Below are 27,350 nucleotides of genomic sequence, written 5' to 3'. Positions count from 1 at the left end.
ATGAAGCTGTTTATTAGATTTATAAGAGCAGAAGGAAAGCACTAAAGCTATCCATCTTCTATACTTTATTGAGAATAGGACCAATGACTCAGATTATCAGGACAACATCTCCCAGGCAGAATTGAAATACTAAAGTAAACTGAGAATAAGTTCAGACATTTTAGGAGAAAAGTGATCAAAAGCCAGAGTGAGAAGTGCATGTAAGACTCCAAATACACTGACAAATCTGTCTGCAACAGTTATGCAGCTTTGTTACCATAAATCTGTAAATAAAGATCTCATTTCAGAAGACTGTAAAGACTTTTAATAACCCCTCAGTCCTTTCCTGCATTAAAAAGTCATAGTTCCAAACAGTGGGTGACAATTGACAAAATTATTATTTGGATTAGGTGAAATGCATGCATGTGTGTAGCTAAATAAGTAAAATTAATAATAATGTAAAGAACAAATCTTAACATTTAATTGAGAAACATACAAGTAGCTCTTCTTGTTTTGCATGACTAAATTCTTAGAATAAGGCAAATTGGTTAAAAAGAAGAGAAACTTTTCTGTTTTGATAATGTCCTAAGTACATACGAGCTTGAAAGTTGAGTAAATGTAAAGACATTTGCTTTAAAACCTTGAGAACTTACAATTCTAACATGTTCATCTAAGGACATGGATTTCATTTTTGAAATTACACATTGATTTCAAAATCTGTTTGGTTCCCTCCCCTGCCCCACACGCCACCCCTCCCCCCCAGTGGTATTCCATTAGATAGAGTTGGTTGCGGCCCCTGTAAATGGCTGATTTGCTATTTACAAGTTGTGTGACCTGGGGCAAATTTTATTTGTCTCTCCTTGGGCTCATTAAAAAAAAAAATGTATATATATATATATATATATAAAATTTATTTTTGGCCATCTCAGGTCTTAGTTGCAACACGCAGGATCTTTTGTTGAGGTGCTCGTGGGCCTCTCCCTAGTAGCTCGGTTTTGGTGTTGTAAAATAAGGATGATAATGTCCTTAGTGCAAAGATGAGACTTGATAATAAAATTAAAGCTGTTAATTCAGTGTTCAATAGTACATTTTGGCTATTTTTACAAACTAATTTTTTATTTTTGGCTGTGCTGTGTCATCTGTGTTGTGTGCAACCTTTCTCTAGCTGTGGTGAGTGGGATCAACTCTCTAGGTGTTCACAGGCTTCTCATTTGGTGGCTTCTCTTGTTGCAGAGCACAGGCTCTAGGGCATGCAAGAGCTTCGGTAGTTGTGGCACAATTACTTGGTTGCTCCCAGGTATGTGGCATCTTCCCAGACCAGGGATTGAAACAGTGTCCCCTGCATTGGCAGGTAGATTCTTAACCACTCACCACCAGGGAAGTTCAATGTGTCTATCATTATTATTATTCAAAAAAGTGGGTGGCAGAGATTTGGACTCTTCCAGAAGAGAGTTGTGAAGCAAGTAGGAGGCTATGAACCAGGAATTCTCTGAAGTGTCTAGTCATTGCTGAGGATTGAGGCTACAATATTAATTCCATGGAAAAATAGTCGCTGAACGTCTACCAGTTTCAAGCTACATACTCTCTGCTTTCTTATAGATTGTATTTGAGTAAAGGGAATAAGAAAACTACATAACGTAGTTCTTCTGAGACAAAATGATACAAGTGCTATAAGAAAGGGACATACACGGAGCTATGGGCATTTATAAGAGAGACATGCCAGTTTCAGCAGAGATGGAGGTGGTCAGAAGAAGTTTAGTTAAAGAAGAGTGAAGATGCATTCTTTAAGAATGAATATAAATTTGCAAGGCAGAAATGTTCATTTATTTAACAAATACGTATTGAGTACCTGCCAGATACTCCTTCATGTGTTAGAGATTCAGCTGTGAGCTAACAGCTGAATTGCTTTGCTTGGTGGAACTAGGAAGGAATATTTGAATGAATGTTCTTTGGATCTGAAAAAAAAAAATCTAAATTTTATGATGACAAGTAACAGTGATTTCTGAATAAATATCTTAAAAATCACAATACCTCACCTCTATCCAACAAGCATAAAATTGTGATCCATTTCTCAAATTTAGAAGATTAGAGGCAAAATTTTATCGACAGACATAAAGGTATAAAATCTTGAAGCAGAAAGTATAGTCTGTTTCCTTGACTCATCCTCATATCCATTAAGTTTTTCTATTTGACACAGAGATAATAATTTTCTCTATATATCTATATCTATATTTATATCTTTCCATCTCTCAGTATAAGTTTGTTTTTTTTGAGAACAGCATATCTAAGCTCTTTCATAACTAAGAGTCTGCATTTTATTTTCTAACTTGCCCACTTAGCACATTTCAGTTCCTGCCCCTTTATATCTACTTCTAGCTCATAGCATAGCACTCTGAAATGTGTCTCCATAGTCCTCAAGACAAGTTACTGAAAGAAACAAAAAAATCCAGTTATGAAATAATACCTTTAATGATGGTCTCACCTCTCAGTCTTCTCAAGGGAACGAGGTAGAAACCTAATGCTGATGTATCCTGGCACTCCGCTTCTAAAATACTAATTATTTAATTAAATTCAACATAATTACTAGCCAATCAGGTGACATCATGATTTGTAAAAAATATATTGTCTATTGGACTGGCGCATTTGCCCTTGGTCTGCTTGAAGGATTTAGCCTCCTGGGCAATATCGATCTTCATTGAGTTTTGAAATCCCAGTGGCTCGTGCAAACCAGATGGCCCCCGGAAATTAAGATGAATGTGTGTAATTGTCACTCAAAACTCTCAATACCCAATGTTGCCATATGCAGTGAGAATTTTGCTGCCCGTGTGTCCCTGTCCATGGTCCTGAAAAGCTCACTGTGACCAGATGTAGGAGAGCCATTAATGAAGACAGTAGTAGATATCAGAAAAGCATGTTTGAAAGTAAAGTTCTGGCAGTACGGTTTTTGGAAGATATATGCACTTCATTTCTAACTATTTTTCATAGTGCTTATTTACTAGCACTTTTAAATTATCATCCTCTCTCCTTTTCTGATTGATTGACCTTGGGTCACAGGAAGAAAATGTCAGGGTTTGCAGGGGGAAAGGAACATGTATTTATTAAAGGCAGATAGTTGAACTGAGCTAGGATTTGTCACTTCCTATTATAAAATCCTATTTTCAAAGGTTTTACAACTCAACCATAAAAAAATTATACTGCCGGATAAAATTTAGGAAAGAAATGACTCTTTGCAGGCTAACTAATTAGGGGAAAGTCTTATAACCTAGAAATTATGCTCATGGAAATAAAGCAATGCTGGACTCTAAGCACCTAACTATTTACCACTTATTGTGTAGAATTATATAATTTGGAAATCAATAACTAGGTAGTATATTTAAGACTTCCAACCACAGAGTTGTACAGTGTTAACCAATTAGAACTGGCTTTTGGGGAAAAACATTGATAGTGATGCCAAGAAATGGCTGAGATGTTGAAGTTCATGAGCCAGCTGTTATGCATCTGTTGTACTTTTTCACCAATATCATTATGAGGAAGAGAGTTAGTGAGTTGGCAAGAAAATCTAATGCCTGATGCTTTTGAAATCATTAAATAAGATGGCATTACTTCAGCTCATATCAGGGCCACCTGAGCCCTTTTAGACTAGGTACAGAGATGCCTTTAAATAGAATTTAAAAGTTGAAAACAGGACAGGTTCAAATTCAAAATTTCTAGTCTCATACAATAAATTGGCTTATATATATCTTGCTCAACAGAAAAATAAAGATCAAACTTTTTTTTTCCCCTTGGAGTGGCTGAAAAAATAAAACCCATAATTCTAGTGTAAGAAATGCTTGAAACTTGTATTTCAGATCTCTACAACCATTAATATGTTTGTTCTTAAAAAAATAAATTACTAGTATTTAATTGTATGGCAAATTCTTCACAGCTGTGAATAGATAAAAGAACATAGAAAGGATCATTGTATGAAAGTGCTTCATTAATTCCTGTGAATGAGTTAATTTATTAGATGACTTACATTGAGCCCTTAGAACAATGAATGGCACATAAAAAGCCCTTTTATCACAAATATATTTTGTTGTTGCTGATGTTGTTTTCCATATTGTTGTCATTATGACAGATAAGATAAAGAAGCTTATTCCCATGGCCTAAACCCCACACTGTCAGTTAAATATAATCAACAGAGGTGATTGGACAACCTTCTTCCTTTTTCTCTTTCTCTTTGTCTCCGCTCTATTACCTCTATGTAAATATGTGGTTTCTCATCCTGATAATCTTGGGTGAAATCACTATAGCTTAAAAGTAAAAGAGAAAATGTTAGTCAGTCTTTGTGACCCCATGGAATGTAGCTCACCAGGCTCCTCTGTCCATGAGATTCTCCAGGCAAGAATACTGGAGGGGATTGCCATTTACTCCTCCAGGGGACCCATGGAATGTAGCTCACCAGGCTCCTCTGTCCATGAGATTCTCCAGGCAAGAATACTGGAGTGGGTTGCCATTTACTCCTCCAGGGGATCTTCCTGACCCAGGGATTGAACGCAGGTCTTCCGCGTTGCAGGCAAATTCTTTACAGTCTGAGCCACCAGGGAAGCCTCAATATAGCTTCAATAAAAAGCAATTGTAAAGAGGCAAAAAGCTCTCTCTGAAGAATCTCAGAGTGACAGAATGATCCTTGGTTCAAATAGTAAAAAAATATGTTCTAAAGGATAGTCAGAGTGTTAGTTCAGAATCTAAAAAATAAAGTAATAGCCTCAGTTTCCTCATTTGGAAAATGGGAATAATAAGAACTATCTCATACAGTGTAATAAGGATTAAATCAAATATCTTCAAAGTAATTATTACTATGCTTGGCACTTGGTATCTAAATGTTTTTAAACCATTTTAAAATATAAAATTAATTTTTTTTTTTATGATTCTTGTTCTTATTTTTCTCATTAGCACCAAAGTAGACATAGAGATCTCAAAGTGTCTGAAATTGTTATGAGTAGAGACCAGACAGTGAAGCCCTCCTTCGGCAAACTCTCCTGTCAGGTAATAAAATTAACTCAGTGGCCAAGGCCAAAGTCGTTCTCATGCCAGGCCCCCACTTTGTATAAACTTTCGCTTATGGGTCTCTCCAAGGGAAACCTGCCTCCTAAATAGAGAATACACTTAAGATCAGATCTGCTCAGTCAACCATGGGGCATGTATGACCACTTTAGTCATACAAGGGGAGAAGGTCATACCTGGCAGTGATTTATAGACTTCAGGAGTCATTGAATCCAAAAAGACTCTGCTAAAGGCAATGCTCAGGATTTCAGGGTAGCGTCTATATTTTGTTTCCTAATTCTTCCTTGGTTTTCACCTCTACCCTGAACTACAGGCCACCTTTTTCTATTTCCTTGAGGATGGAGGCAGCTGTCATACCTAGTTTCTGGCTGGTGTTTATAAGGCAACGTGTAATCCAGTCTTCAGTATTCTGAGTGTCCCTGCCCTATAACCATCTCTAACCATCTTCTTAAAATTCTTTCATTTTTGCAAGTCACACATTCTATGACCATTTCTTTGTTTCAAGTTTTCCTAGGTAACTGTCTCCCTGTAACTCCCCAATCTATATAGTTTTCTGATTTTAACTTTTTTTCCACATCCAACCCTCTACAACCAACTGTTGTTTGTTTGTTTAACTTTACTTCTAGCTTTAGTTTTACTCACATGTGTAAAAGTGACTGAGCCCATACATAACATGTTTAATTCCATGTTTATATTATAATTCTGGCAAAGTTAGGCATATGTTCATAATTTGGAAACATTTGCACCATAACTCAGGAGAACTGATAGTATTTATAATTTAGGTGATTTGAACTAATATTTTGATCTGTGTAAAGATTGTATATCTGTTCTCTGTATTCAACCATTTTTTCCCTGGTACACATTTTTTTTAAGCTGGTTTTTGGACACTGACTCCATTTCTGTAGTTGCATATCAGAAAATGATACAAATTCTTATATCTTCGCTGCTTGAAGTATGATTTGCAAACTTTGTTTTGGTAATTGTTGATTTGTTTTAGGCAGGGCAATTTAATCTGTCTATAGATTCAGGATGACAAAATGGAAAAATAAAACTGAGAAGCGCTATTTTCCTAGGCAATAGTCAAGAAAAAGGCCTATGTCTTCCAGGGGTGGCAGAATGGCAAGCATTCTTTTGAGTTCTCAGCTCTTCTGGGTCCAGTTCTCTGCGATAACTCAGCAAGATGACCATGCATGTACAGATAAGCAATTATCTTTTATTCTTCAGAACGTTCTCCAGTACTTGCTTGTGCAGAAGGCGGGATGCAAACTCTGTGTTTTACTATCACAGAAATTTCCTTGTATTGCTAAGTTGCTTGGAATAGTCAACTGTTGAATCTTTGGCTACCCCTGTGTGTAGAGTAAGGAGATAATTGCTCTGATCCCAGGGTGAACCATCTGCTAGTACAAATTGCTCTGCTATCTGCTTCATTGAAATGATTGTGTTCGTTATATTATGTTGAAATGTTCATCTAACGTGGTTTATCCTAAGCTATGTTCCTGGAAAATTTGATTCTATAAATGGGCAGAACACTCTTAATTGCAAAGGCTCTTCTCGCTCTTTAGATTTCTAAACTGCTTTGCTGATTTGGTCTGGGTCCCTGGAGAGCCAACATCCTGTGAGGGTGGTTGATTATTGACGCTAGGTGGATACAGCAGTGGCAGTCCAAATTTACAAGACTCATAACAGCTTTTTGTCGGTGCTGTTGTTAGTTTGTTTTTGAGATGGATCTTTTAAAATTATTTATTTATTAGTTTTAGTTGTACTGGGTCTTCATTTTTGTGCAGGCTTTTCTCTAGTTGCAGTGGGCTGGCTTCTTATTGCAGTGGATTCTCTTGTTGCACAGCATGGTCTCTAGGGTGTGCTGGCTTCAGTAGTTGCAACTCCCAGACTTTGGAGCACAGGCTCGTTAGTTGTGGTGCATAGGCTTAGTTGCTCTGTGGCATGTGGGATCCTCCTGGGTCAGGGATTGTATCTGTGTCTCCTGCATTGGCAGACAGACTTTTCATCTCTGAGTCACCAGAGAAGCCCTCATACCAGTTTCTGAAACCTCCTTGCAAACAGATGTTCCTGACTCCTGGAATCTGGGAAAAAAAAAAAAAAGTCTTGTTATTATGATATAATTTGAATGGTCTTTTTAAAATACTACTATAGGAGAGTTCAGTTAGTGCCTCATCCATCAGCTTTATGTTTGTATTATAATACCAGCCTGGTAGCTCAGATGGTAAAGAATTTGCCTGTAATACAGGAGACCTGGGTTCAATCTTGGGTTGGGAAGATCCCCTGGAGAAAGAAAAGGCAACCCACTCCAGTATTCTTGCCTAGAATTCCATGGACAGAGGAGCCTGGTGGGCTACAGTCTATGGGGTCGTAAAGAGTCAGACATGACTTACTAACTGACACTTAATTGCAAGTTAGGAGAAAGTATAATTTGATAAATGCTCACTCCCAAATCTTTTATTTTGCTGTGTTAATGTAAGATCAGTGATCAGGATGCCTTGAGAAGAGATCGTGTTGTTGTTGTTGCTTTATGTCCTCCAATATCACACAGGTTTGCGAGATGTATCTGTGGCACAAAGGGAGAAAATAATGATTTCAATAGAAAAACAGGAGCAGGGCTTTCAATTAAGAAGACATTGTTAACATTTGTGGATGGATTTTATAATTCTCCAGGCATATCTGCTAGAAATTTCAGAAGTAAAAGTGGTGAGAAGCAGAGACTATGTTAAGACATTAGCAATTTCTTCCTGCCACAATATTTCTTCCTCCATTGTGAACAAATCTAATGCTAATGTATTTATCCATCTATCCTTTGAACTGCAATTTAAAAAGCCATAAAACAAATATTCAAGCAGGGTGGCAGGTTTGCTCAGATTCAATACTCCAGTGGTTTTTACCATATGAGATCTATTGATGCATAATGAATATTAGTGAACTTGGAATCACCAACTTGGGTCTCTCTCACTGTTATCTTCATGATTTGTATACACCAAATATTTCTTTGGATGGAGTGACTTTTACAACTGATGCTTGGAATTTTTATATATAAGGCTAAAATTTAGTAGGTACAGCTTCAAACAAAAAGTGATGTATATGAGAGTCTTCTATCACTCTCAAGTAGACTAGACAGACAGGAATTTAGGCCCTTGTGTGGTGAAGTTAGTTTTAAAATTCCTTCTTTGTCTTTCCCAACAAGAGCCAAGACTGAGAGAAGAGCTATTTATTTGAAACATCTCTCTTCTATCTCTTCCTCATTTTTCATAAATTTGATTCCTTTTTTATTATCATTATTTATGTTTTGTATAACTAGAAGAAGAATTTGTCATGGATTATGTCTTATTTGCAAGAGACTCCAGGAAGATGGCAACAAGGCATGAACAATATATCATCATTTAGCAGCTTCTCTGGTAACTCTACTGAAGTAATGGTGGAAAAAATACATATAAACAACTCTGAGGACAGATTTTGAATGATCCAGTAATTTTGATTTATTCTTGGTGTTTGATGGAACTGTATTAGCAGTTAAAGTCAATGGCTAAATGATTCCCAGCACAAAATGAGCCAGAAGTACAAAAGAAGCTTTACAATACACGATTGAGAGCTCGGAGCCTCCCAGCTTAAATTTCCAAAGCGCAGTGTAAATTACAGGCCTTGTTGTCACTTTCAACTAACAATTCCACCCAATATGGTCTAGCTGGGTAATTTGTCCACTATGCCTTTATGAAGCAATAAACATCAGCTTAATTCCATTGGCTTTTCTAAAGCAATCAGGCCCGTTTCTCATATCTACTGCAGAGGAGGGGTGGATCTCCCTCTGATGACAATGAGCCCTCCGTGACAAATGCGTGGAACCTAGGATTGCACAGAAATTCTTTCCATGCCTATTAATAGCATTGACTGCCAATCATGTGGAAGAGATCTCAACCTTCCTGAGTTCTCGAGAGAATAGGGCTCTCATATTCCTATGTTTATTTCCCTTCCTCATCCAGTATGCCCTTGCACCCCTAAACAGCCGTTTCCTCTTCATTTGCTCCCTTTGTGGCTTTCCCTGTCACAAAGAGGAAATAAACACAAAGTATTGGAAATCAAAATCTATCTCTCTAACTACCAATGTTAACAGAAAGGGAAGGTTGTTCCAAATATCAATAAGAGCCTCAAATCCAACCAAGCAAACTATGCAATTAGGCAGGCAGATGCTGGCTCGGCAGCTGCTGAGATAGACTGATTTCTACTACTTCATTAATTTGACTTGGCTACTCCGGGCAATTTGATTCTACCCTCACAGCAGATTCCTTAGCCAGAAACAGATCCCCAAAGATTACAGATGCTATGAGGGAAAGACCATCCAAACATGAGATCTTTGATCTTTCTGGCCCAGGTGGGAAAGCTAATAGATTTGCATACATGCTTCCCAGGGCATCTGTATTTGGCAGTGATGTGAAAAGTTTCATTTAAGAGGTTGGATGAGGACTGGTGAATCTTGTTTCTTCTCTAACACCACCATGGCATTCACATGCAGGGAAGTTGATCCTAATGTCTACTGGTTTTTATTCCTATGAGACTGAAAGTGTTAGTCAGTCAGTTGTGTCTGACTCTTTGTGACCCCATGGACTGTAGCCCATGAGGCTCCTCCATGGAATTCTCCAGACAAGAATACTGGAGTGGATTGCCATTTCCTTCTCCAGGGGATCTTCTCAACCCAGGAATGGAACCTGGTTCTCCTGTATTGCAGGCAGATTCTTTACCCATCTGAGCCATGGGGAAGCCCTTTTATTCCTACAGTTTGAATCAATTTTGATATGAGCCCTGATACTGGCTAGGAAGGTTCTTTTTTCTGATTGGATTTGCATAGCCAGCAATGAAATTGATGCTGAAACTGGAACAACACAAGCTTTATTCAATGGCCAAAGAGTGGAGAAGTGGAAACTTAGTTGACAAATCAACTTCTCAACCCAATTTGGGCAGAGACACCAAATAAATAAGAGGGTCCAGGTAAAAGGGAGGGAATTGGAAAGAACTGGAGGAATATTGATGAGTTTTCTGAGAACAGGGATGTGATTTGGACCTGAACTGATGCACTCCTTCTTTGTAGTCCTTTTGTGGAGCTTTTCTGGTTGTTGTCATGGGAATCTTCAACTGCCACGTCAATCTTCAACTGTCATGTCACTGGTGGGTGTGTCACTTAGCATGCTAATAAGTTACAATGAGCATATAATGAGGCTCAAGTCTACAGGAAGTCAGTCCCCTGCCATCTTGGTCCTCATTTGTTCCAACCAGTTGCTTTTCTCTCTTTACAGCTTCCTCCTGAAGCTCAGTTAAGAGTAATTTGTTTCTGTTCAAAGGTGGGACAGGAATACGATTCTGGAGCAATAGCCTTGGTAAAAAACTATCGTTCATTTGAAAAGACTCATCAGAATTATCCAATCATTTATTTTTTACCAAGTATTCACTAATTTTTTACTTTTGCTAAGCACTATAATGGACATCAGTGAAAGTTGTTTAGTCGTGTCTGACTCTTTGTGACCACATGGCCCATGCAGTCCATGGACTTCTCCAGGCCAGAACACTGGAGTGGGTAGCTGTTCCCTTCTCCAGGGGATCTTCCCAACCCAGGGATTGAACCCAGGTGTCCCGTATTGCAGGCAGATTCTTTACCATCTGAGCCACCAGGAAAACTCAAGAATACTGGAGTGGGTAGCCTATCCCTTCTCCAGCGGATCTTCTGACCCAGGAATCTGAACCGGAGTCTCCTGCATTGCAGGTGGATTCTTTAGCAGCTGAGCTTTAAGGGCTGCCCTTAAAGTAATGGACATTAGGGATGTAAAAATGAACACTACTTGGTCACTACCCTTGCTTTCCCTCATGGGAAAGTGAGATACATAAATAGACTATTATAACACAATAACTACAATAGTGTATGTACATTATTGCCCTAAAACCCTGAAGAGGGAGGACAAACTGGCAGAGTTAAGAAAAGGTTATGTTAGGTAGTTAGAATAGGAAAAAGAAGTCCAGAATGGCGGTGGCTAAAAGACAAGGAAGGGAAAAGCCCTCGAAAATAGAACAAAAGAAGGTCTGAGGACCAGAGTGGGGACTTCAGGTAAAACAAACAGGACTCCTGGCTAGCCCAATTTATGTAGGGCAGGCCCAGGGGGAGGAGAGAAAACATGTAAGAAGAGGAGCCAAAGGGCTGGGGGTGTCTCTCTCTCTCTCTTCTCTTTGCGTCTTTTGGGTCGGCATGCCCTCACACCTCGAGGATGTATTTTCCTTTGTTTTCTAAATAAAACTGAGTTGTAACACAGAGCTGTAACACTGGTCAATCCGAGAGCTGTAACGCTGGTCCGTCACTTCAAATTTTTGTTGTGACGAGACAGAACTGAGTAAATTACATACTCCTCCAACATCTATAAGAATAAATGGTATTTGAGTGTATTTCTAAAAGATGCCCAGGAACTGGCAACACTTGGTAAGGAGTTGTTGTGGTGGGGAGGGTCTGGGGGTGTGTGATCACTACTCGGGAAGATTCTATTGAGCCAATACTGTCTCCCCAACATTGTGTCAGGTGGATTCATTATGCTCACACAACTTTGTGATTCACCATCTGATCTTCCTGGGAGGCAACTCCAGGATGGAAAAGAAGGGGGTGGAGTTGTGGGGAGGAAACTGAGGTTCATTACCTAAAGGTCATTTGGAGAACAAGGTGCCTGTGACGTGGCTCCTCTTTGGAAGTTTCTTCTGAGCTGCCAAAATGCCACCATTTAAGAAGACACTAGCAGAGTTTTACTCTTTAATTTCTCTGCTTATTAAGCCTTCACTTCTGAGGTGTGAAAATGACTCCAGGCTGGTAATAAACTGCTAGAGAAGTCATTATTTTAAAATGCTCCCAAAGGGGATGGAATGGTACAAAGCACAATTGCTCAAAGATCAGCTCCTCTGTAGGACAATGATTGTTCAAATGTTTCAGTTATCATAAGAATATGAGAGGGCTGTCTAGTTATAGCAAGAAAAGATGAAGCACAAAGCACCCAGAACTACACAGTAATCACGCCCATCTCTTTTTGGGGGTGGGGAGAGGGTACATTTCAATGGGGGAAAATTAGAGCATTGTTAGTCTGTGTATTATAATGCAAAGGAAGCTGAAAGGACCCAAGTAGTCAGAAGTCACTTTCAATGGTAAAGAAGGGACAAGGACAGGAAGAAGTTGGAATAACAATAGTGCGGTTCATGATAACAAGATTGTCTTAAAGCAGCAAATGTCACTCACCTTTCCTCCCCAGAGAACTTAGTGCTGGATAGATAGGACCTGGTCAGTTTTGCTTGTCCACATGGTTCTCATTTTGCCTCCAAATTAGTTAAGGGGTGGGAAAATTTCTCTTGACTAGGACTTTCTCAAGGCAGTAAGTCCCAGACCTTTGGTACATTAAACTTCTGTATCTTTTCTCTTCCTTCTGTATCCCTCCCTCCTTCCCTCTCTCTCTCTCTCTTTTTTCCCCCCCATCTTCCTGTTTTTCTTCATTCTTCCTGTTTTTATTTTTGTTGTTGTTGTTCAATGCTTAAGGCTATATTTTTCCTCTCAAAACCATCATGTAGAATTTCTCTCTAAATAAAAGTGAGTTAACACAATTTAATTTCGAGAAATTTTTGAGTGCACAGTGAAACCCAGGGAGATAATCGGAGAGGTCCTGTGTTGTTGCCTAAGTGAGGGTTGTGAGGGGTGGAGAGAGTGAAATACGATTGATTACATGTGGACAAAAATGTTATTCTAGGGTTTTTGCTTTTCATCCCTTTGAGCAATCAGCCCCCTCTGCTTGGGCCAATTAAGGGGCATGATTAGAGCGAAACTGAAGTTTCTCTCTGGTGATACAGAGATGCAGTTCCTCAGGAGGCCGTCTCTTCTGTGGGTCAGGAAACTCACTCCATCCCCTCACATTTGACCTAGGGCCAGTGAATCTGAAGGGGAGAAGGGGCTGTAAAATGCCTGTGGTCTATACAAGGTTTTGGCTCTTCTCCCGAGGTTACTAATTATTTCCCTCCATGGCGGTCTGGTCACATGTCCTCAGTGTAAATCACCGGGGACCTCCTCTTCACCTCTAAAGATCCATTCTCAGGTTTCCCTTGCTCATCAAGTCCATGGCCTTGTTCAAACACATAGCAGATGTTATCAAGGCATAAAATGATTAACTGTTCTTTTGGTAACCACTCTCAGATACTATGGTCCCATCAGCAATCAAAAGTAATATAGCTCACCTCTTCTCAGAGCCCGTATGTTATATGGCCAACTTCCTTTTGAAAATCAGTTCAGCACCAGATGGCAACTAATGAGAAGATTGAATTTTAGGGATCTAATCAGAGCACAAAGGAAAGAAGAGAGAACACATGGTGATCTCAACTGGAGGGATGTGATCAAATTTCTCATGTTTTTTGGCTCATACTGATGACTAAGGCTTGTCTGTTGCCTAGGAAGTTTGGCAGATAGAACCTCTATGGCTTGTGGGAACAGCTCCAAGAACTTGACTACCACAGCCCCGACCAGAACATGACCACTATCTCCAGCAGCAGCCTCACCATCACCTCTTTCTCCACCTCCACCACCTCTTCCATTTCCAGTGTCACCTCCATAGTGATCCCCAGGATCATCATCTTCATCACCTCACTCCCATCCCCTCACCATCACCAGCTCTACCACCCCACCCACTTCAGACCAGTACACGAGCAGGTGGCAGCATCGTCCCTATGTTTGAATGAGGGCTCTGTGAGTGTCCCTTCCCTCCAGAGAACTTTGGCAGAACATTTTTTTTAATTCAAAATTTTATTTTGGTTCAGTTCAGTCACTCAGTCATGTCCGACTGTTTGCGACCCCATGAACCGCAGCACACCAGACCTCCCTGTCCGTCACCATCTCCCGCAGTCTACCAAAACCCGTGTCCATTGAGTCTGTGATGCCATCCAACCATCTCATCCTCTGTCGTCCCCTTCTCCTCCTGCCCCCAATCTTTCCCAGCATCAGGGTCTTTTCAAATGAGTCAGTTTGTTGTATCAGGTGGCCAATGTATTGGAGTTTCAGCTTCAGCATCAGTCCTTCCAATGAACACCCAGGACTGATTTCCTTTAGGATGGACTGGTTGGATCTTCTTGCAGTCCAAGGGACTTCTCAAGAGTCTTCTCCAACACCACAGTTCAAAAGCATCAATTCTTCTGCATTCAGCTTTCTTTATAGTCCAACTCTCACATCCATACATGACTACTGGAAAAACCATAGCCTTGACTAGACGGACCCTTGTTGACAAAATAATCTCTCTGCTTTTAAATATGCTGTCTAGGTCGATCATAGCTTTTCTTCCAAGGAGCAAGCAGCTTTTAATTTCATGACTGCAGTCACTATCTGCAGTGATTTTAGAGCCTCCCCAAATAAAGTCTCTCACTGTTTACATTGTTTCCCCATCTACTTGCCTTGAAGTGATGGGACCAGATGCCATGATCTTAGTTTTCTGAATGTTGAGTTTTAAGCCAACTTTTTAACTCTCCTCTTTCACTTTCATCAAGAGGCTCTTTATTTCTTTTTCACTTTCTGCCATAAGGGTGGTGTCATCTGTATATCTGAGGTTATTGATATTTTTCCCAACAATCTTGATTCCAGCTTGTGCTTTATCCAGCCTGGCATTTGGCATGATGTACTCTGCATATAAGTTAAATAAGCAGATTGATAATATACAGCCTTAATGTACTCCTTTCCCGATTTGGAACCAGTCTGTTGTTCCATGTCCAGTTCTAACTGTTGCTTCTTGACCTGCATACAGATTTCTCAGGAGGTAGGTCAGGTGGTCTGGTATTCCCATCTCTTGAAGAATTTTCCACAGTTTGTTGTGATCCACACAGTCAAAGGTTTTGGTGTAGCCAATAAAGCAGAAGTAGATGTTTTTCTGGAACTCTCTTGCTTTTTTGATGATCCAAAAGATGTTGGCAATTTGACCTCTGGTTCCTCTGCCTTTTCTAAATCCGGCTTGAACATCTGGAAGTTCACAGTTCATGTACAGTTGAAGCCTGGCTTAGAGAATTTTGAGCATTATTTTTGCTAGCATGTGAGATGAGTGCAATTGTGCAGTAGTTTGAACATTCTTTGGCATTGCCTTTCTTTGGGATTGGAACAAAAACTGACTTTTTCCAGTCCTGTGGCCACTGCTGAGTTTTCCAAATTTGCTGGTATATTGCGTGCAGCACTTTCACAGCATCATCTTTTAGGACTTGAAATAGCTCAACTGGAATTCTATCACTTTCACTAGCTTTGTTCGTAGTGATGCTTCCTAAGGCCCACTAGACTTCACATTCAAAGATGTCTGGCTCTAGGTGAGTGATCACACCATCGTGATTATCTGGGTCATGAAGATCTTTTTTGTATAGTTCTTCTGTGTATTCTTGCCTCCTCTTCTTAATAGCTTCTGCTGAAAATATTAAGATCTGAGACATTCAGTTTTTTCACTTGGATTTCCTCTGTTATTATACAGGAGCCCTATTGATGTAAACTGTCAGGGGAGAGAAGTATTCTATAATCTTACGATTAGCTGTCAGTCCTTTAGTGAGCCTGGACTCCTGGGCTATGACCTTCACAAGTGCTTTTTGTTTTGTCTTGTTTTTTCCCCACCTTTACATGAGGCAGGAGTGCTAGCATAAGCTGGAATTTGGTATTTCCCTACCTCCAGGTCAGTTAAGGTTTGATATAAATCCGTGTGTTAGACTTTGTTAAAATAGTTTCTCTTAAAGGGAGGCCTTGTTATGAAGAACAGAATGCTCTGGTGTACTTAGAAATGATTTCTTGAGGGGATTTTTCTCTAATATTAACTGTGAGAACTTGATATACCTTCTGGAGGGAAAACTCACAAATGTGAGTGTGCCCTCAAATACTGAGCCTCTCTGGAGGTTTTAACTCTCAGAATTGTCCACACTGAGCTTTCAGCAATTCATCAATTAGAGTTCAGGTTTTCCTACTCCAGTCCTGGGTCCTGGGAAGGATTTTTGTTTAAGCTGTGTTTCTTTATATCTGCCTGTGTGTCTCTCCAATTCTGAGAATAACCGTGTGCCCTGTGACCTCAATTCTCTGATGGATCTAAATTGCTGATTTTCAGTTTGTTCAGCTTTTTTCAAGAGGATGGGAATGATGATTTCCAAGCTCCTTATGTACTGAGTTCAGAACAGCTTTCCTCAATGCTGTCATTTTTAAAAACAGATACTTTAACTTCTATTTTCTTTAAATAGTAAGTAGAGTGGTTTAAAATAGCTTTCTAATGGTTTCAGCATTGGACGGCTTTCAGGATCAGTTTCTGCTCACTGTTGTCTGTGGTTCTGTATTGGTTCCCACTCCTGTTATCCTTTTTCCCTTACATAACTGAAAGCTGTTCTGTGTCTCTCATGGCCTTTGAGAATTACCTATTTAGGCTCTCTGAGGCCCTGGATGAAGATACCAACCTCCAGAGTTTATCTGAATTTGCCTTTTCAGTTATTTTGTGTTCTGTGTCATGCAATTCATGTATCTCCATTTCTTCCAGGGGGCTTTCCTGGTAGCTCAGATGGTAAAGAATCTGCCTGCAATGCAGGAGACCCAGGTTCAATCCCTGGATTGGGAAGGTCCCCTGGAGAAGGAAATGGCTACCCACTCTAGTGTTCTTGCCTGGAGAATTCCATGAAAAGAGGAGCCTGGTGGGCTAGTCCCCGAGGTTGCAAAGAGTTGGACACAACTGTGCAACTAATACAGTTATCCTGGGAGTTTATCGTGTTCCTTTGGTGGTGTCAAGTTTTCCTGATTTTTCTTGATCCCTGTAACCTTGTGTGGGTGTCTGTGCATTTGAAGAATTTTTTTAGAATTTATAGACTGATTTCAATAAGGAGAGACATTCATCGGGGAATGGGGCTGCACTGTGACTCCAGTTTGGGGGTGCAGGGCACCAACTGCAGGGGCATGAGGTGGTTCCAGCTAGGGGAGGTGTGATGTCTCATCAGCTCAGGCAGCTGGGGTCCACACACAGACCACTGTGTGATTCTTTTCAAGGGAGCCATGGGGGATCCACAGTGGCTGTCAGAGGTGCTGGGGCCCATAGCAGCACCTCAAGAGCCAGAGAGCAGGACAGCCAGGAGTGGGGAGTGTGCACACGCTCGATAGCTGGGGCCTGGCTGCAGACGCCTGTGTGGCAGCGAGGGCCGGGTGCAGACCCACACAGGGGCAAGGGCTGGGGCTGTCGGCAAAGGGCCAGGCTGACTGCAGGCTCAGTAGCAGCTGGGGGGCCCTGGCTGTCAGCACACACTCACGTTGCTGCAGTTTCTCACCCAGGGAGACTCAGGATGGGAGGCTGGATGGCAGTGTGCAGGGACACAGCTGCAGGGGCTAGCTGCCAGTGAACCCAGAGGTGCCCACCAGTGATAGGAGTCAGGGTTGGATCCATCCAGGCTCCCAAACAACTGCGGGGGTGGAGGGTGCTGGCTGTCAGTGTGCACTCCTGGGCTGCTGGGGATGGCCCAAAATACGTGGTGCTGGGAGCCATCAGTGAGCATCTAGAAGGGTGTCTTACGTTCCCACAGCCGGGAAGTGAGCTGGCTGTCCTTGTGGGCATCCTGGGCTCTGGAGAAAGGAGAAGAGAAGGCGTCAGAAGTGACTCTTGGCAGCTGGCATCTGCGAAGGTGAAAACCCATGAGGAGACACCTTCAGAAGTGAAATCTGATGGGCATCCGGGACGGCCTTGCTGACTGTTGGTATCCTCATGGGCGAAGCTCTCGGGATCCTCTGCAGAGCAGTCTCCTGGGGTCTGCGGCAAGGTTCCCAGTGAGGAAAGCTGGGGTTGCTGCAATATCCAAAGAGGCCACTGAGGTCCTTAGCGGTGGAGGCTACAGGAGACTGTGGAAGGGCAGGCCATGGTGGCTCCTACTGTGTGGCTGATACTGGTGACCCCTGCCCATCTTGTTCCTAGCATTTTCTAGATATCTCAGCTCTGAAACTCTAATACTTTGGCCACCTGATGCAAAGCGCTGACTCATTTGAAAAGACCCTGATGCCGGGAAAGATTGAAGGCAGGAGGAGAAGGGGACAACAGAGGATGAGATGGTTGGATGGTATCACCAACTCAATGGACATGAGTTTGGATAGACTCTGGGAGTTGGTGATGGACAGGGAGGCCTGGCATGCTGCGGTCCATGGGGTCACAAAGAGTCTGACACAACTGAGCAACTGAACTGAACTGAATGGAATGAAATCAAAGCAGGTTCTTTGTGCAGTGCCCTGAAAGGTGGAGATGGTGGTTGCTCCGCGCACTCTCCCTCTGGTGGCCAAGGAAACTGTTTCTGAGTTGGGAGTTTCCTATTGGCACTGAGCGGTGCTGGCCGGGAGCAGGGGATGGTTGCAGGCAAAATGAAGCTGTCCTTTCTACACTTGGTGTGTGTGGTATTCTCAGGTTTTTTGGTTTGTTTCACTGTGTTGCAGAAGCTTCTTTTCTTTTTCTTTTTTTTTTTTGCAAAAGTTTCTTAACTGGACTTCTGAGCTCTCCCAGAGCTGTTTTCAGTCATGGATAAGCTATCTAGTTCTTTGTTGGGGGATGGAGGCTGGGGTCTCCTACTCTGCCATCTGGGTGAAGTCACTGCCTCAGCTCTTTAATACTTTAAAGAAAACATTCAAAACTATTTTGTCCAGCATTTTTTCTTAGCTAGAGAATTAGTTCAAATAACCTGGTGTGCCATTACTATTCAGTAGAAACCGAAGTCCTCTGTATGTTTTCAAACTATCCCTTGATTATTCGTCTGAACTTTGGTTCAAAAGTGTGTCAGTATATGTTTTCCACCAACCCAGAAAGCCTATTTTTAAAACCCTTTAAAGTCGGAATTCTTTAGAGCAAAGTCTAGTTTAGTCTTTACTGCTGATTATTCACTTACACAGAGAAGGGGATGAATACAGCTCCAGTGATCTGATCTACTTGACTAGTTCTGATCCTGGGCAGAGAGTGGCAGGGAGGAGGGGTTCTGACCTCACTTAGCTGGTCCAGTTGGATGTATGGTTCTATAGGCATGAGATTTCAAATACACCAAATCATCCTCTTCACCATCAGACTTCTACTCCACCGAGGATTTTTCTCTTCTTGGATCATTGCTGACTTTCCAGTTTTCTTTGACTTTCTCAGATCTACATTGTCTCTTGTAGAATGCCTTTTCTTTTTTATTTTTTCAGACTGTTTCCTAATTTGCTACTCTTTCTCTCTGAACTGCATCAGGAGTCAAGAAAGCCTGGATCCCAATTAATGCCTTTCTACTTTCTAGGCGAAAGCACCTTGCTGAGTCATAAACAGTATTTATTGAGTGCTTACTATATGTGCTAAGTATTTTACTTATTATTTTGCTGAAACTTTACTCACTTTTCATATATGATTATCTCGGTTATTTTGAAGATTACTGTATATGTGAAAGATTTTGTCATAAATGTGCACATTTCAGTTTTCATTTTCTTGTTTTATTCAAGTGGCTTCTCTCTACTTCAGTTTGAATTTTGGGGGGTCATTGATCTAAAAGTTTTCAAAGATGAATGAACTGAGATCATACAGATAACAAGCCAAGTTTAGATGTACAAAGAGTTGCAGTAATAATACAGAGAGTTTCTTTCAGCCCCAATTCCCCCAGAGCTAATATTTCACCTGACTATATTGCAGCGATTGAAACTAAGAAATTCATGTTGGTACAATAGGTGGTGCTAGTGATGAAGAATCTGCCTGCCAATTCAGAAGACTCAAGAGATGTGTGTTAGATCCCTGGGTGGAAAGATCCCCTGGAGTAGGAAATGGCAACCCACTCCACTATTCTTGCCTGGGAAATCCCATGGGCAGAGGATCCTGGTGGGCTACAATCCATGGGGTCAAGAGAGTCGGATGTGACTGAGCAACTGAGCACAATAATATTGGTTAAGTCAAAAACTGTATTCTGAATTCACCAGTGTTTCCACTGATTTCCTACTTGTGTTCTGGGATCCAGTCCAGGATGCTATGTTGCATTTAGTTTCACGTCTTTTAGTTTCCTCTAATCTTTGACAGCTCCTGTTTTTCCTTGCCTTTTATGATCAGGCTATTTTTGAAGAGTGCTGGTCAGATATTTTGTACAATTTTCCTCAATTTGTGCTTGTCTGATGTTTTCTCATGACTGATTGGGATGATACATTTGGGGTGAAAAACCCTCAGCTATGATCTGCCTTTCTCAGTACAGGCAGACCTCGTTTTATTGTGCTTCCGTCTATTGCTCTTTGCAGATATTGTGTGCTTTACAAATTGAAGGTTTGTGGCAACCTGCATCAAGCAAGTCTATCGGAACCATTTTTTTTTCAGCAGCATTTCCTCACTTTGTGTCTCTGTGTCATGTTTTGGTAATTCTTGCAATATTTTAACTTTTTCACTATTATTATGTTTGATAAGGTGATCTGCGATCCATGATCACTGATGTTACTATTATGACTCGCTGAAGTCTCAGATGATGGTTAGAATTTCTTTAACAATATTTTAAAATTAAGGTATATGCACTGTTTTTGTAGACATGCTATTGCATACTTAATAGACAGTATAGATATAACAACTTTTAAAAATAATTTTTATTGAGATATACTTGATGTACAGTATTACATAAGTTATAGATGTAAAACATAGAGGTTCAGAGGTTTCAAATGTTGTGCTCCATTTATAGTTATTTTTAATATTAGCTATATTCCCTGTGTTGTATGATAGATCATCTTAGCTTATTTATTTTATGCACACCTCTTAATCCTCTACCCCTGTCTTGCCCTTTCCTCTCCTCATTGGTAACCACTAGTTTTTTCTCTATATCTGTGATAGACATAACTTTTATATGTATTGGGAAACCAAAAAATTTGTGTGCCCTGCAATATTGCACTTTTGGCTTTATTGTGGTGGTCTAGAGCTGAGCCCACAATGTCTCCAAAGTAAGCCTGTGCATCATACCAGGGAGTACAAGATATATGTCTTATAACTGGTGATGCTGACATTGACCATTTGATTAAAGTTGTGTTTACCAGGCTTTCCCCTGAAAAGGTGTTATTTTCCTTTTATAAATATGTATTTGGGGGAAGATACTTTTCTTGTTTCTCCGTAAAATTTTACCCATTAATTTTAGCATCCATGGATTGCTTCCTGTATATTTCACATTTTATAGAGTGCACTTGTCTGGAATGGGAATGGTATCAGATTTTCATATTCTGCCTGAGGGACCAAGGTGACAATATGGGCCAGTTTCAGTTGAGATCAGAAGAAGGTTGATATATAAGTTTGAACTGTTATGGAAAGGTGATGTGTCACAGTAGGGTGTAATCTGGAAATACAGATCAAAAGTATAGGTGAAACAAGATGCAACTGGCATGCATTGTTAAGACAAGGCTGTCACAATAACAGAGAAATAAAGGAAACTTGGTCAAGACTTAGAACCTAAAGGCATGCAAAATAATAAAGGCAACCACTCAATTTGAATATAAGGATAGAAGGTGAGTGACTGGAACCACCTATGTGCTGTGAAAGGTGTGCTAAAGGGGAAAAGGTATTTGCCAAGGAGGAAGATTATACAAGGGTTTTGGTAGAGAGGTGCATTGTAATCAATTAACAGGAGATTTTGTAATAACAGAGAAACAGTCAATTTAAGCAGATATGGTAATTATGCATGGAGGATGGTTACTTTGTCATATCCATTGAGAGATGAATAATTGGAACCTAATTGTCATTGTTCTTGTTTTGCTTTACACATCCATTATTTCTTCCCCTTTCTTCTCTTTCCTTTCTCATCTCAGAGAGGGACTGTAATGGGGTCAGGAACAAGATGACCCAAAGGGGACATCACAGAGTAATTCCCCCTTTGCCTAATTCTCTGGACAGAGAATCTCTTGACAGGAGAAGGAGAAGTTGTGTTACTATTTCTCGTTGTTTCTTGGCTTCTCTTTTCCACTTCTCTGAAACAATGGAAGCTGGAAAAGATCCTGTCTTTTGTTTGGGAAGTGCCCTGTGAGGTCTGAAAGTTAAACAGAAAACAGAAGAAAGTCAGCCAGAGAAAGGAGGAGTCAGGAGGTCAAAAGGCGGGGAGTACAGATCTGCTCAGTCCAGAGCTCTGGGACAAGAGAATGGCAAGGGATTCTAGGAAGCAGGGTGTGCAATTGTCTGGAGCGTCCTTATGGCACATTTCTCAGGATTCCAAGCAATGGGGATAAACATAGGTGGCTGGTTGAGGCAGTTCTAACCATACAGATTGGGGATCCCTCATCAGTTTTTGCTCTGTACCTTCATGTCGATAACGTTAATCCCAATATTTGAAGTTTGTTGATAGAGAGTAAGGGTACCCAGGTCTTTGTGATGGGTACCCCAGTCTCAGAATCTTCCATTTTTTTCCATATGGCTCCCAAGTTTGAAAAGTCATTTCCTCTGGAGAAGGGTAAGATAGCCAGTCCAAAGCACCTTAAAGTCTATCTGCTTATCAGGGACAAACAGAACAATTATCTTTGAAACACTTAAGGCTCCATACTAGTTTTCTATTGCCACTTTAGCAAATTGGCATGAATAAGCTGCTTTAACTAACATAAGTTTATATTTTACAGAATCTTTAGCTCAGAAGTCTGAAATAACTCCCATGGGACTAAAATCAAGGTGTCTGCGGGGCTGTGTTCTTTACTGGAGGCTCTGGGCAAGAATCTGTGTCCAGTTCTCTCGGGTTATTGACACTTCCATGGGGTTGTAGAACTGAGGTCTTGGATTTCTTTGCTGATTGTCGGACAGGGGTTGTTTTCAGCTCTTAGAGATTACCTGCCTCCCTTCCTTCATGGTCCTCTTCATCATCAAGTCCTGCAACCACGCATCGAGTCCTTTCCACACTTCCATCTCCCCGACCTCCACTTTTGCCTCATCTTTCCTGCTTCTTTTTTGGTCACATTTCTGATTGACTCAAGCTGGAGGGACTTCTTGCCTTCTAAGGGCTCAAGCGATTAGATTGTGCCTACATGGATAATCCAGGATAATCTCTCTATCTTCAGGCCTCTAACAATTAAATCTTCCAAGTCCCTTTTGCTCTGTAATAGAATATCAACACAGTCACAGATTCCAGGGTTTAAGGTACGGATATTTTTGGGGGGGAGGGACATTATTTGGCCTACCATAAACTCAAACACAAGAAGAAGGTTTTACAAACAGTTGGGGGAAGAGATGTGAGGTCAGGTCAAGTCAAGGACTGCTGCCTGTAATAAACCAAAGGACTCTTGGGAAGACACCACAGAGCGGCATAGAGGTGGCATTGAACTATTAATAGTATCGGTCATAGCTTACATGGACATCACGAAGAAACAAAGCAGAAAGCCTTGGATATATCGGTTAGCCAAAGGACTTGATTTCTGTATTTTAGGCCTGTTCTTTGGAAAGAATTGAGAGGAGGCAGAAGAATAGAGACAGAGTCCACATACGGAGCTTAAGGACTGAGTTTTCTGTAGGGGTGGGTAAAAGGCCACATTCCATAAGGCTGGAATGAAGACATACACCCTAGAGAAGAAGAGTCCTTGGCTGTGGATGAAATATAGAGTCTTAAAGGTGCTTCTTCCTGTTGGATATCATTTCTAGTGATATACCATTTTTGAACCATATTTTTCTTGTCTGAAATTTGGCAATAGTAGCAATTTTATTTTGATGACATGGGATAAGCATCAGGTGATATGATGTCTGTAAACCAAATTTAACATAAAACAAACATTTGGTAAGAATCGACTCTGTACCAGGACTGCCCTGGGCATGGCAGGCTCCAGAGATGAATGTGACGTGGTCCTTGCCTCTGAGGAACTCCCAGAGTATGAAGACAGGTACAGGTGTGAATTTACATAGAAAGCAATGGCACTGATAGAGGAAAGAAAAACCCGAGGAATCCAGAAGAGAAGCAATCCACTTTTCTGGGTGTGGGAAATGAGGAGTTGACATCTAATCTAGTAGGTTAGTAGTTTTGTTAATACATAGATAAAAACGAAATTTGGTGGGGAAGGTAAGAGCATTCCCCAAAATGGAAAAACAGAACTAAAGGCATATATTATGCAAGTGAGAGACAGAAAGAAGAAAAGAATAAGTTTGTTTTGGGATTTATTAAATTTATAATTCCCACGGAGCTTCCACAGTGTTATTATTCAATAAGATGTTGGATTTAAGAGTCAGAGACTTGTGAGGGAATGGAACTGGACATAAGGATTTGGAAGTAATTTGCATGCACATTAATTATTGCCATGAGGTTGGAAAAACTGCTCAGAGAAGGCAAATGTAATGAGTGAAGCAATAATTGGCTCAAGGACAGAAATTTGTGGAATACCAATATTTGGGTGGTGGAGAAAGGAAGATGAAACAGGATATTAAACTGGAAGCTTGCACTGAATCAAGAAAAAAAAATAAGTATAAAAATTGCAAAGCGATGCATCAGATCGTCAGGAAGAAATTTAAAAGTAAGTGTCTGAGAATGTTTTGTTGAGTTTCATGTCAACAAGGAAAGCAGGAAAGGATCTGTAGAGATGGATGGAAGAATTTATGATGAAAACTTCTCTGGGAAGAATCTGTTCTGGGATTTCTATTGTTTCTCCCTCTGGTCTGTTAGGCAGAGCCTCAAAGGAGATCACTTAGACAACTTGGTATACAAACCTTGTGTTTGGGTGCGGGGTGGGTATCACCTGACATCTAACACATGCCTTAGGAGTCATAACGTGAGGGAGAGGCCAGATAAACCAACCTCGGATGGTGGTGAAGTAAGAGATGACTGCATTTCCTTCTGGTAATGTGCCCAAGGCAGATGCTTCTGGAGAAGGGATGTGGAGCTCACAATAAGACGTCATATGATGTCATTTAAGTAGTTATTTTGGCCAAGAGACCTTATATCAGAGAGCGTTCTAGTTGGAGGCTTTAGTAGAGGAGCTTCCAAAATACGCATTTGTTTGCTCATGAGAGAGACTCAGCTTTACATTCCTGTCAAGCCCAGAGACAACTGAATCTTCTGAAGACAACACCAGGCAAGAAAGAGCCTTCCAGCTCCTCTGCCTTCCTCCTTTCATCCTATCCCCAGTTCAACTATGGTTAAGCTCAAAAAATAGCAGCTGGGATGAGGTCATGAAGAAAAAGGAAAAAATGAACCTCACCTCCTTTCTTGAAGATAGTCATTCTGCTTTCAATTGTGTCTTGTTTGGAGTATGAGGAGCAGAAAGAGGATAATATAACTTTGAATAAAGATTAAAATGCCAATTAAAAATTTTTAACCAGGAATTTCTAATTTTTAAATTGAGACTCTGTGACTTAACTTATTCTTTGATTTATTTATTTCCTGAGAGTGACTGTCCCAATGTTTTTCCCCGGGACTTGGGAAAGATGCCTTCTAATGAAAAAGCATAAATGGATAGGGAAAGACTCAAATTTTTGCATTTTGAATAGATCCCACAAATTGTGCTTTTCCAAGGCTTGATATGAGGAGGATTCAGACAAAGGAAGAAAATAAAAAACTAGAGAAGTCAGTAGGATTAGTGTTACAGAAACTAAGGGAAAGAAAAGTATCAAAAACAGGGCTGGTACAGGAGACAGTTGTTTTCATCCTAACAGTGAGGACGATCTGGATAAACTATAAACTTATAGTGTTTTTTGAAAAGCCTGTCAGAGAACTGAAGATTTGAAGAATTCTAAATGAATTAAATCCATAAAGAGATGAGTCCTTTCTCAGAGAAAAGAGTCTCATGGCTGCTTTAATTGCTGGAGACATACTAGAAAAGAAAGTGAACCCACAGTGAAAGGGTAATGAGATGTCAGCCTAACACTTTTTTTTTCTTCCATACCATCTAGCATGTGGGACCCTGGCCAGGGATTGAACTCATGCCCCTGCAGTGGAAGCATGGAGTCTTAACCACTGGGCCACCAGGGAAGTCTCCCAGCCTAATTCTTAATGAGCATTTCATGGCTATGCATGGACTGGCATGACAGGGCAGAATTTTGAAAGGTTCCGGACCCAGAGTGATTCTGCATGTACCCACCAGCTCTTTTCCATGGGTGTTTTCTGTACCATCCTGCCACACCAGGACCATATGCTAAAAGCTGGGGCAGGACAGAAAAACAGAGACAATTACCCTTGACTGCAAGGGATATTTTCTAAGGGCAAGGCAGTGGTCCAGCAGGGTATAGGTAGAAGAAGTGGTAGAAATGCCTTTAAGTTCCACTAGAACGTTACCAAGTACCAGTACCAAGTGACCCAAGAGAGGCTAGATATAAGATGAAATCAAGATTGCCGGGAGAAATACCAATGACCTCAGATATGCAGATGACACCACCCTAATGGCAGAAATGGAAGAGGAATTAACGAGCCTCTTGATGAGTGAAAAAGCTGGCTTAAAACTCAACATTCAAAAAACTAAAATCATGGCATCTATTCCCATCACTTCATGGCGAATAGGTGGGGAAAAAGTGAAAACAGTGACAGATTTCATTTCCTTGGGCTCCAAAATCACTGCAGATGGTAACTGCAGCCATGAAATTAAAAGTGGCTGCTCCTTGGAATGAAAGCTATGACAAACCTAGATATCATTATTAAAAAGCAGAGGCATCATTTTGCCGACAAAGGTCTGTATGGTCAAAGCTACAGTTTTTTCAGTCATCATGTGTAGATGTGAGAATTGGACCATAAAGAAGGCTGAGCACTAACAAATTGATGCTTTTGAACTGTGGTGCTGAAGAAGACTCCTATGACTCCTTGCTGCCCCTTGGACAGCAAGCAAGGAGACCAAACCAGTTAACCCTAAAGGAAATCAACTCTGAAGATTCACTGGAAGGGCTGATGTTGAAGCTGAAGCTCCAATACTTTGGCCACCTGATGCCAAGAGCTGACTCATTGGTAAAGACCCTGATGCTGGGAAAGACTGAGGGCAAGTGGAGAAGAGAGGAACATAGGATGAGATGGTTGGATGGCATCACTGACACAATGGACATGAGTTTGAACAAACTCCAGGAAATAGTGAAGGACAAGGAAGCCTGGGGTGCTGCAGTCCTTGGAGTCGCAAAGAGTAGGACACGACTTAGTGACTGAACAACAATATCCTTCTGATACCAGATAGTTTTCCAGGAAGGAATAAAGAATACCACAAAGGGTGGGACTGTGGGTAAATCTAAAAGATCTTTATATTTTCTTTAAACTTCCCTGTTGGACTAAAGACTGTCACCATAAAATTTTAGCAATGTTAAGCTGAATTGTGAAGAACTGACCACTTGTCCAGTATGTCTTATGGGACCAGGGACAAGAAATTTACTTGGAGTGATCTAGTGGAGCGTAAGCCA

The sequence above is a fragment of the Giraffa tippelskirchi genome, chromosome 5 (assembly GCF_054371585.1).
Source record: "Giraffa tippelskirchi isolate mGirTip1 chromosome 5, T2T-mGirTip1v1.2.pri, whole genome shotgun sequence".
Lineage (NCBI taxonomy): Eukaryota > Metazoa > Chordata > Mammalia > Artiodactyla > Giraffidae > Giraffa > Giraffa tippelskirchi.
This window is presented reverse-complemented; position numbering follows the sequence as displayed.